This window comes from Lepeophtheirus salmonis, chromosome 5 (assembly GCF_016086655.4).
Source record: "Lepeophtheirus salmonis chromosome 5, UVic_Lsal_1.4, whole genome shotgun sequence".
NCBI lineage: Eukaryota > Metazoa > Arthropoda > Copepoda > Siphonostomatoida > Caligidae > Lepeophtheirus > Lepeophtheirus salmonis.
Window position 1 is genome coordinate 46,336,432 of NC_052135.2, and position 13,108 is coordinate 46,349,539.

Here is a 13,108-nt window from a genome sequence, read left to right on the forward strand (position 1 = left end):
GAAATAAAGAACATTTGTTACCTTTCAAACTATAGAAAAGATATGATACCTGAAGATGACATTATAGGACTATGAAATATTGCATAGGAACTTTTCATACCATAACACAACTTTTCCAAGCTAGCCGTAATCGAAATTTTAAAAAAAATCTAAAGACAAAACGCCCTATTCCAGATATCTTGCAAAAAATATTTTGTCCCATCATAATGCAATTTAACACCAACATATTATATTTTGACTTACCTATATAACTTATTCTATTACCCGAATAATGGAATAGCTAAAAAAAGGATAAACACCCTCAATGACACCGGTAGGGACTGATTTGACATCCTTAATGACCAGCAAGTGGGACTGGACTGAAACACAGTCCTTCGTCCTAAATCAGAACAGTCCTAACACCCCCCTCCCCTTAAAAAAATAAGAAGAAACACAAATGCAATTTTAATTGAAATATTTTTCAAACCCTCTAATAAAATGAGTCAACAAATGATCATCATTATTTGTTCCTCCCCCCCCCCCTCCCTCAATAAGATGGAGTCTTAACTTTCTTCTAAAAAAAAAAAGAAAAATATTCAACAGTTGACTACATAATATCAATAGGTTTGATAGTGTTGGACACTTGTTGAATAAGAGTTAATATTAGTTGTATTCATATGTTGAATTAACGCCAAAAGCTGAAAATATTGAACCATTTTTGAGTGGTTTTATTTATGGAAAAGGAGAAATCCTATTTGATGCTACATAAAAAGCCCATAAATATTGTAATGACGTATTTTTTTCACTCTAACTCACATAATGTGTACATACTTTCAAATATATATTATACACTCGTTCATAGAAATTACTACAACTACAAGTAAGCGCAAAAAGAGGGGGAAATAACTTCTCTTCCACTTTTTTTCTCTCTTTCCATAATGCTTTTCTTTGTGTTTCCTTCTTTTGATGATGAAGGGAGGGGGGGGGGAATAACAAAAAAGAAGCAAAAACCAAAATTACGATCTTTTATTAGTTTATGGTGTGTCCCTTAAGAAGTTAGAAACTATCTAAACTTGTTTCAGGTGGTTCTTAAAGTAAATGAAAATATAGAAAGAATTAGCGTGTGTCGTACGTCATATCAATAATTAATTTTCCCTTTCAAACTCTATCAACAAAAGAAATAATTCTGTATTTATTTATACTCACAAGGTAAGGGAAATCTTTAAATCCAAATACCTCTATAAATACCTAATATTCGTATCTGTATAATACATTACATAAATTTTTCCATTGGAAAGTAATTTACTACATCTGTCAAATAAAAAAATAAATTATCCCGAATCCGTTTCATTAAGGCATTAATGGGTGGGTTAATATAAAAACAATGTTGAACCAAAATCATGGAAAGGAGCAAATCCCCATGAATTTTTTACTGTATATCTCCAATATTTGAATAACATATTTCTGTCAAATATAGGCTTGGTAGTCAAATTTTTGGGATAGGTTAAGATTCAAAAGAATTTAATCAATTGTTTAAAACTTTTATTTGATTTTTGAGAATTAAGTATGTTGGCTCCTAAATGGACTTTCCAAATATATACAATTTCTCAATCTTTTATTGTGATAATCAATTTTATGTACTTTAAAAGTCATTTACGGGTTCTCCATAGGGCTTATATAAATAATTGCATAATAAATAGTGCCTATATCGTGAAAGAGCAAATGAAATTCACATTCAGTTTTGATTAGAAAAAAAATCATTCTGTCGACGGGCTACATATATAGTACATTTTATAGCTCTAAAAATATGAACTGCTGGTATATCAAAAAAATAAAATGAAAATTAATATGGTCAGCCTGACAATTGGAAGAATGTTTAGAAGGAGTGTAAAATAACTCTTAAGACGTTTCATTAGATTATGTGAAAGCAACAAAAAGATGAATTTAATTGAAAAAAATTTCACTCCGCATCAAGCGAGAATATATGCTGGAATTACTACGATGTGGATTTTCAATTTTGCATCAATGTTACTCTTCGTCTTTCATACACTAGTGATTACTGGGTACTTAGATTTTTTCTCTTCAATAATACAATAATAGCTTTTGAAAATTGTAAAAATAGAAAAAAAAATCACTGTTTACTTTTTCAACTACAAAAAGTCTCATGCTCCTGCAATGTCTTATTTTAATAATTACATAGATATAATTACAGTAAGCTCTTATTGGGAAGACATAATTAACAAAGGTGTACAAAGTATGACTTCAAACGAGTACTACTATAACTTTTTGTATGTAGTGGAGAAACTTAATAGTATTTTATATTTCTTAGTATGTTATCATTATTCTTTAATGATAAAAACATATAAGTGTAAAGTGTTTGTGCGCATTAATGACGAAGAGTGACACTCGAGATTTGTTGTGGAATTTTTATAGATGTAAGCTCCATAGGGATATAAAGGAGAACTGAGGATCGACATCAGAGTAATTTCTGCCATTGCCCTACCTAAATACAGAGTCAGATTTGTATTTCTTTCCTTCCTCTTATGGCTTCTGCTTGTAGCTCATCTAATAAAACGCAATAAGTCATGACAACTCTGAAAACTGCTCTTCTTGTAAACAATACTTAAATTGGCATGCCTGACGAACAACATTTTTAAAATATTGGGGGATAATGTTTAATCCATTTATGGTACTGTGTATATACTAATTCATTGAAATATATGCATATTTACTTTTAGCACAAAGCCCATGAAATTTTGAAGAAAGTGACAAAAAACTATAAAATCCTCATTTTATTTTTTTGAATGTCGTTGATCATTTATTTAACATAAAAAAATGGTCCAAAACCATTCATACAATTTTTTTGTAAAATTATCATTTATTCATAAAGAATGAAAGAGTACCATGCCCATTTATGTCATCTATATGTTCTTTTTAACTTCATATAAATCCTATTTAATGGGTGGATAACCCCTTCACTATTGATTTGATTATTTTTATGAATAAATCATCTAAGGTTGATTTAATATTAAATAGTTTTACTGTTTAAATTTAAATATTTCCTTTTCATTAAATTTTATTTTGTTATCAAAGAATTTGAAAATATTCAGCACTTAACTTTGATTAACTTGAGCAACAAAAAAATAAAAATACTGATAGTTAACTAGATCTAACAGAAGAAAATAAACATTTGTGAATAAAAGGCTAATTATTCACGCTTAAAATTATTTTTTTTTCCATTAAAAAGAATTGAGACAACAACCCTAGTTCTGATTCAAACAAACACCTTAAAAAGTTTCTTTCATCTATATTGTATTTTATTGGGATTGGATGAATTTACACAAAATATAAACACCTATATGAAATTAAAATAAGATTTTGCAAATAAAAGGTACATTTTCATAATTTTTTTCTTTAATACTCAATAGGTTGGTTAATCCTATAAAAAGTGAAAAAATATCAAAAATTTAATTTTCGACGAAAAAATAATTTTATAGTTGTGATTATTAGAGAAGAGATAACATTTTGAAACGTACGAGGAGACCTCAAACCGAGTTCAGTTGAAATCCTTCATAATTATTAGACTGTTGCTATTTATTTTTCTTCGCTCTTCCTAGTATCAAGTGTGAGAGTATTGTAAATCGTGAGCATTTTTAGGGATGTAAGCAAATAAACCCTAAATTCACATAGTACTTTTGGTAATTTGAGAATTTTTTGTACTTGACCAGCTTAGCTGCTATGTCGTTTCATTAGATTACATGAAATAAGTTATATAAGGCATGAAATAAGCATACGTCAATCCCCTCTGTATCAAGCAAAGAACATGTACAGAAATTTCACCGTTGTCAATCCTCAATTATACTCCTAGTCCAACAGATACTTTCAAACTTATAACCTCCCATTAAATCATCAACATTACTCTTTGTCATGTATAAGCACACAGACTCGTGTTTTTACTTTATACTTAGATGTTCTCTCCTCAAGAATGAAAGAGTAACTATAACAGCTTTAAAAAATTTAGATAAACACTCTTCAGATTGTAACTAAAACAAAACTAGAACACTATAAAAAACTTAGGATTCTCTGGCTATAATAACGTTTTGGATGTTATCAAGATGTGTAGTTAATTTTTACACGCCGTATGCGCTCATTTTCTCTTCTCTAGACTGATTAAATCGTTAAGTACTACTTGAATAAAATATGGAACGTCAAATGTTTGTTTTTTCTTGATCTGAATAATTGTTTATAAATATTTATTGCATCAACATAAAAACAATCTTAAAGAAATTAAATAAAAAAAATACCAATTTACTTCATTACTTTATCAGACAATATACATAGATGTAGATATTTAATATACATATTGAGTCAATTATAGGGTTTGTATTCAATTATGTTGGATAGTTAGGATCGATAAAAATGAAAACTTTAAAACTTTTTTGATTTAAAAATTATAGTAGCACTGATATAGCCCCTTAAATATAAATTTTTAATTTATCCTTCTGTTATTGTGAAGATCTATCCTTGCTAGTTTAAGAGTTATTTGCGGGTTCTCCATAGGTCTAAACAGAATAACTTTTTCATAAAGGTTGAATACAAATGCAGCCCACAGTCAATTTTGAAAAACAAAAAAAAAAATCCTTCTAGCTTTTTTCTGTGTTGAAGGGCCACATATTTTATATATTACTAGTTTGTACGAGTACAATGGCTCATTTGTCGGAATAGAACAATTTTTTGACTCACAAGTTAATGAATCTTTTTACTTTTTACAATTTTTTTTTCATGCCTATGCTTCATGTGTATGTAGATTTATTAAAATATGATAAATAATATGTTGTCTTGTTAACATTTGTAATAGCTGGAATATCCGCAAGAGTCAAAATGATAAAACTATTACAAAAATATAATGATACATTTTGAGGTTCTTGCCTAAAGTAATATTCAAAAATAATATCATTATTAAAAAAAAAAATATATATAGTGCATTTATTTAAGACATATTTATATTCATTTGTTATTAAAATTTAAACTTCTGGAGAAACTAAAAGGCACTGTTCTAATAATTTGAAAAGGGGGAAAAATCTAAAGTAGGTCTGGGTGGATGTGTCACATAAAGTACATTTTGAAGAAAATAACTATTTTACATCGAGCCTATTCGTCATATTAAAAAGAAAAAAAGAAGTACATATAAAAAAGTAATGTATGTGATAAGATTAGATTGAGTGACCAGTGTATGTTGCTAAATCTCAGCTAGAGAGAGCTCTAGAGACTTTAGTACTATCATGCTAATCCCTTCATGTTCAAAAAGAAAAGAAAAAGGAATAATATATATTTAATGCTGTAAATGTTAAGAGTTTTTTAGCGCCATAGTATTTTTGTTGTAGACATACCTATTGTTTCAAGCTCTTATTATTATTTTATTCTTGAGGACACATTTTGCTGTATTAAAATAGATGATGGATCTCCATAACAAATTTTGAGTGTTACTTTCTGCTTTTATGAGCACAATCACACTTAGTTAATCAATAATTAGATTTTCTCTCCATAGAATTAAAAAAAAATAATAACAGCCTAATTATTATTTTTTAAATTTGACTTGGTTAGCTAGCGACTAATATAGTCTCTAGATATACTCTCTGGCTTAGTTTTAGCTACATACACTCGTTGCTAAGCCTCGCCTAAATCCATATCCATTATTTTTTATAATGTACTTTCCTGTAATTATTGTTTCAGTATGAGCTTTGGCTAAATATGGTTGTTTTTAAAATGGGTCCCAAACTCTAAACGGTATATAGATGCTTAAAACGTCTTCGAGATTTGATTTATTTTTAAATACCGTTTTTAAACAACTTGACACCTAAGAAGGCGATTCCAGAAATACCCGGGCAGGCTAAGAGATGGTGAAACTATATTTCAAAGTAAACAATCTATAAAACAACCCTATGTTTCAAGTTTGAGAGCGAGCTCCACGTTGTTTTGTATTTGCTTTGTAGACAGTAATAATAAACGTGTCATCGAATTAGTAAAAACTGAGAAAATTATTCATTTTTTTGTATTATAATAAATTTTTTTAAAGGAATCAGCTCAACTAACATAAAAGTTAATCTGGATTCTACTCTGAGTTATTCTTCTAAATTGTGATGAGCATTGGTATATTTTCAAATGTACCAAACGTTTGACTACAAAAGGATGTAATAAAAACAAAACTTTAAGACAGTTATGTTTCCTTATAAATCACAAAAATAATTTAAAGCTTTGGGCTGTTATAGAAAAAAAAACTCATTAAAGGATTTCGAAAATAAATAAATAAAAATATCAAATTAAGTTTATCAACCATAAATCACTTCCTAAAATTTGGAGCGGCTCTCTGGTTACGTGACTGAATGTTACTATTGATTACAAAACCTTAGTTAACATCAGCTGAATGCTGGGTTCTTACGTTGGAGTAAAATTTTATATTACTCCACACAGAGAAAACCTTTTACATTTAAAATAATATTAACCCAGGAAGAATATATAATAAATATTCGAAAATCTAATTTAAAAACCTTAGCCTCTCAACAACAAAATATGCATAAAAATATTAACTGAATAGAAACAACAAATAAAACAATTAGACATACATCAATTTTCATATCGATTCTTGTCAATAAAAAAATAGACACTGAAATTAAATTAAGCTCTTATATAAAAATAATAATAATGGATAAGTTATTACTAAATACACAAAAATTAAATCAAAAGACTAGGCCTCATAACTTTATCTGATAGACGTACTATTAAAGATATAATTATGCTTCACCGAATTTTAAACAAAAATATAAACCTATTTTCCCCACCCTGGATACTCACTAATGACTATCTCTTCCACAAAACCAGACTCTCAACTCTTAATACCATCTACCTACCAAGACAAAATATTGACATCCTTAAGCATAGTTTCTTTTACAGACCGACAAGTCTTTGGACTACAATAGATATTTGCTTTCACCAGGAAAGTGTGGCTGACTTCAAGCGATTTTTAGTTAATTCTTATTTTTGTGACACATATATATATATTTTTTACATTTTTGGTTTATTTTATTGTGTTGTTTTTTTTTGTTGCACTGTTACTGTTTATTCCAAATATTCCAGAAGAATGAAATAATTTGAATTGAATGCCGTAGCTCAATGGATAAGAAGCTCGGCTGAAATTATTATCAATGTGCGTAGGTTTGCGTTTTGGCCGTTCCTAGAAAAGGAAATGTACTTAATGTATATGGACTTCCAAGACGATTCTTAGGTCAGATAGAGTAATTGTCATAATATTATGTTTACTTTTACTTTATCAGTACAACTCCATCAGAACAACTAAATGAACAAAACAAGAAATACTTAAGAGATTATTCATAGACTAGCTTTGAGTCACTTCCTGAACAAAATTTCCGGGGCATATTTTGAGCTTGGGATGCAATAGAGCAAAATCCCTATTTTCGTAAATTGTAAATAAATAAATAATGAAATAATCGCCTCAAAACTATAAACAAGTCATTAACCCAAAAAAACCACTACTGGATAAATATTTGTATTGCTGAATAATAATTTATAATTAACTAAGTACTAGCCTGAATGAGATTACCCTTTGAATGAAGTAACGTGGTAATTTTGCAACTGTAAGAAAAAGTTTCATATTGCATAAGAAAAAAAAGCAAAACGTACTAAAATGCCGGCATCTGCGTTATCATAAAAAGCGACATCTTGCCCAGGAAAAAGATTTTACAAAGACCATAAATCTACGCTAGCTATCAAGTGCGTTTGGCCAATTTTTTTAAAATATTTTTTTTTTTTTTTTTGCATAGGAGCGTTAAAAAGTATTCTGAAAAAGGTGCAATAATTGATATAGTACCCCTAGTACCATATAAATCCATTTTTTTATTTATAAATCTACAATGTTTTAATATTTGTTCTACTCTGCCCTTGTTCATGAAGGATCGAAGAATAATATAAATTTTGGCACTTTTTTGTACTAATAGTTATATATTTATATATTAATTAAAGATCATTCATATCAATGTCGCTTTTAATGCAACTTATAAGAGTTCAATAATGTAATTGTTGTTAATTTAAGGTTTCATCCTCTTTTCAATTAATTATTATTTTCAACTGGGTATACTTCAAAGCGTTATGATATAAGTACATAATTTCCTATAAATGATCTTCAAAGTATTAATTAATTTAAAAAATTATTACTTTAAGCATGTAAAACTTCCATTTGCGTCATGATGGTATATCTAACGAATCCTCATAACTAAAAGTAATAGTTCATTAATTTTTTTTCTTTAAAACTTTTAAAATCGAAAGCTTAAGTCTGACTATTTGAAGAATGTTTGAGCAAAGAACAGTTTATTAAATTTTTCAAGAAATATTTCTTTTCCGTATGCCTGTTAAATAATATTGTTTGTAACAGAGCTGAAGTCGAGTACATACATATTTTTTTAATCAAGTTGGAGTCATCAGTACCCGTTTCGGGTTCATTAAAAAAGATATAAGTCCTGTTTTATATATAATTCACTTCCTAAGCCAGGCTTATGAAACTCAGTTACGAACTGGAAATAGCTCAAGATCATTTGATCTCAGGTTGGCTGAACACGTAAAATAACAGAAATAGCCTTTTGTTAGTGTCGCACGTATATATATTATCAGTGGGGCAGTTGAAATTAGATCAGTAGTCGAGGGGCAAGGAGGTTGCCTTTAAATATTTAACAAACTCCCTAATATGAGTCAAACAGAAATTAATTGACTCATCACCCAGGAGAGTAATTAACTTTTTAAAATTTTAATTTATTAAGAACTAATTATGATTGATAAATTTGGCATTTTTTTGTCCTATTGGTAATTAATAAGAAGTTAAATATTAAAAAGAACAAAACAATTTTAATATTTGTATCAGTATCGAAGTTGTCCATTAAGACGGTATCCAAATTGGCAGAAAATTTCGTATTGGTACATCTCTAGTCATAACGTTTTATTAGGTTAACTGTGATGAGCTATGAAAGGAAGGTAATACACACCAATCCCACTCCTTTTTGTAATCAGACTTAGAAAAGAATTACTACGATGTCGATCCTCTATTATACTCTAAGTCCAAAAATAGCTTACGCCTATAACTACCCAACTAAGCATCACAAGTACACACACCAGTGATTACTATACTTAAAACTCTCCAAGAATCAAAAAATACCGATAACATCTTTTAAGAATAAAATACTGTTCAGGGTGCAACTTCAAGAAGTCTTGTACTCCGTCTAGGGCATATTTTCTTCAACTGTAACTATTTAAATTGATTTTTTATAAAAAACAAGAAAAGGAATTTTTTGGCAAAAAATCCAAATGTATTAAATTCAATGTTGTTTGCAAATCTGAGTCAAATTACAATTGTAAGTTTTTTTTTTTTTTTTGTTTAACTTGTTTCTGAATATTTAAACTTTAAGTCTTTAGACTTAATTTTGATTAATGATCCAAATTAATCAAAAGAAAACCAAAAACAATTGTAACATATGAGTCTTTAAAAATCAGAAAGGAACATCCACAAAATTTACATTACAACTATCATATTTATGATCCACTTTTATTTATCAAATACTTTTTATATCTATTTTTTTATTCTTTTAAAGGAAGGGGGGAGCGGGAGGCAGTTTGGCTTTTTTATTACTTTTTGAGATTTTTAAGTTTAATAATTAAAGTTTTGAAGAATGTTTTGTATTAATGATCTACCTCAACGATGAATATGAAAAAGGAAAATGTCTTATTATCTATATGACATGCCTTAATTAATTAATTTTAAAGTAATATACACAACTTAATATTCTTTTCTCCAACCTCTATTTTAGATTTTGAATTCACAAGTATATAATATAATAACAATTAAGTATTCAATTTGTCCACTGATGCTTAGAGCGAATATATCATATTCAACAACTATTAAGCCAAAATATTTCACTCTTACAAATAATATAAATCTTAATAATGTAATTAAACTATCACTAAAGTAAATTCATATGTAAACTTTCGTAGTTAGTAAAGTTCACGAGTGAATTAAAGAATACACGGCTATTGCACATATTGCTTTAGAATTATTGAATGCATTTATAAATAGAATTGTAATATTAGTTTTTACTTCTTCGTTTTATTATTAATAACACTTATGTATTAGATATTTGAGCAGAATGTACTCCTCAAGGATTACATTCAAACGTAGTTCAAGCAATTTATTGTTAAAATATTCATTTTAATGTTTGGGTAGCTAAATACCCCAAAGAAAAAAATAATGGGGAAAATTACTGCTCTGAACATACTCAAGTTAAGTTTAAGATATGACAAGAACTGCTTTAAGCATTGAAACTATTAGTGTTGCAATTAAATATTTGATCAATAAATAACTGATTGGTTGTGCTAAAAATGTTTACCGTTTAAAATATATGAACCGATATAATAAATTAATACAATATTCAAATAAGAATATTTTTTTAATCTTCCATGTATTGGTCAGGGGAAGTTGCACATATTAAGTATAAGTAAATAATAGATTCTTATAATTACTCCATCCATTCTAAGAATTGAAGTCCATATACATAGTGATGTAAACCATGTGTATTTTTTAGCTGACTCTTTTTTTGGAATTGGTAACTTGATGTATAATTTTTCCTTTCCTTGGCTATTGTCATTAATGTTAAACTCCTGAGTAGTTGACTTCCTGTGTTATTGCATTAAATTATAAACGAACACTTTATTGATCATTTTGGTTTCTACATGAATGACGTAGAGTGGAGAGGGATTCTTTCAATGTTATTATTGTAAATTCTTGTTGCACTCAAAGTTGAATTGGGAATCAACATTGGAGTAATTATTTACAGTTTCTTTATTTATTTTCTTCTCCCCTCCTCCCTTGTCACAGTTGATTGTAGTGATCCAATGGAAAGTCAGGAACACTTTGCTGCTCTCCTTCAAAACACTCAAAAATTCAAAATTGTCATCTAGATTGACTATCTAGATTTGCTATTTTTTTTAACAAACCCAAAATGCACACAATTTGTATCACTCATTATACACTTACTATATTTCCTTCTCTTCAAACGCCCCAATATCGAACCTACCCACAATGAGCTTAAGAGAATATTTTCTACCAATGGGCGTTGTCGATGGAACGACGTTGTTTGATAAGATAAAATCTATTTTTGGTTGAACGGTGGGTTTTTCCCCTTACTAAAAGTTGTCTTAATCTATAAAAGTGTAAAAATAATAAAAAAACACTTTTGAAAACCAGATCTGATACAGAAAAACTAACTATAGAATATTCGTGAAGAAAGAATTAAGTACATAATATTTTTGTTGATGACTTGCACACCAAATACGACATGATTTGGTCATTGAACATTTTCAAATATATACTATAGTTGCTTTCTGTGTTAATCAATCTTTTTATTCTTTCAAAATGAATATTTATGTTTTATTTATATCTTCATTATTTTTCATTTTTATTTTTATTTGATTTATTATATTGAGTGAAAGATTTTGTATACATTAATATTATTCAAAACATATTACAGTAGACAAATAATACATTTTTATTGCCTATTCAACAAATTTTAAGATAAGTAAGAATAAACAGTTTTACTAAATATTTGTTTGATAAAACCTTATCAAAAAATTTATTGTCAAGTTAATGAAATACAAAATGTAATGATATATTTTTATACTTGTGCATGCTAATCAAAATATACTTATAAAATGATTGAAATACAATTGGCATACACATTATATTAAATATATTAAGCGTACTCCCAGATTAAAAAATTGCACTTAGCAACAATTTAGCAACGATGATATTCAAGTATGAATGTCATTTTTATTATGAGAAAATTAACTCCAAACTCAAGGATGTTTTTTTAGCGATAGTTATGATATAAAAAATATATAGGATTATATGATTAGTTATACATTTATTGGTAATTATGGTATTACTGAATTCATACCTGTATTACAATTAGCTACCTATAGTATATATAGGTAGGGCAGCAAAATGTGGACTTGAGAGATGGATTTAGAAATAAATCATCAATAATTTTATATTTTCAATATTAGCCAAAAAAATAATTTTAGTAAAATATGTGGACATGGTTTTTTTTGGATAGATTCCCTCTCCAAAGTGCCCCATATGGAGAAGTCCAGTGTGTTCAAATCTGGTAAGGAAAGGGCGTTATCACTTTGGACCACAATCGAGCCGTTTTTTCTGCGCATTACTTTTGTCACTTGGTGGACATATGAGAGGGGGAGCCATCCTAAGTCCACACGTTGTTACCCTCCGAGTAGTTGGTCTTCAGCTACGGCAAGATTGTGTACTTAAGCACTTTGTAGTAGGCCTTTTGGCCGATTTTCTGTCCAGCCTTGAAATAGAATTGATGCATCTTCTCATTAGAGGTCACACGCCGATGACCATTTTTTTGGGCCGGTTATCTGGATTGGTAAGCCCTTTGGACTTCTTTCATTGTTTTTTTGCTTCCGGCGGTTGTGAAATACACCAACTGTGATAATCTTTTTATCCGAGAAATTTTTCACAATTGACCCATTTGCTTTTATTCATGTGTGGTTTTTTTGCACCTCTGGAGCTTTCTGGCTTTCATGCTCTCTCTCGAGGTAGTGTGGTGTCTTTGTAAATAAATATAATCCCAAGTTTTGCTTCATACCCCTCCTAGGGGCCACAGAGAAGAAATTAGGAGGTGATTTATTGAATTAGCGGGATCTTCCTTTATATTCTTCTCCAAATTTAACAAGAACTTCGTATCACTCTTTAAATTATGCCCTCCACTTCTGAAATTCTTGAGAGGTTTTCTCTACTTTTTTTTTTTTTCATCTTGGCCAGTATACTAGAAACTAAATAATGTCCGTAATCTTCATCAAATCAATTCCAGGATATAAGAGATCTGAGATGCACTGCCTTTTTGCTTGTTGCTCACTCATAATGATGAAATGAATAATTTTGTGGCGATTACATAAAATCAAACTATGAATTTTTTGATGAAACAGAGAAAAACGCCTTATAAGTTTTTTACTTCAATGAAAAACCGAAGAGGATTTTTTAATGAGTAAAATA

The 13,108-nt window shown here is 28.8% G+C and overlaps 1 protein-coding gene across 1 annotated transcript in view; it reads left to right on the top strand.

Moving 5' to 3' along the window:
- Positions 1-1,016: 1,016 nt before the first annotated feature.
- The window catches only part of LOC121118572 (uncharacterized), a 112,614-nt gene continuing 100,522 nt past the window's right edge, over positions 1,017-13,108 (top strand). Inside the window, exon 1 of the mRNA XM_071888725.1 lies at positions 1,017-1,188. The gene's annotated coding sequence lies outside the window, so the exon portion shown is untranslated. The remainder of the gene's footprint in view (positions 1,189-13,108) is intronic.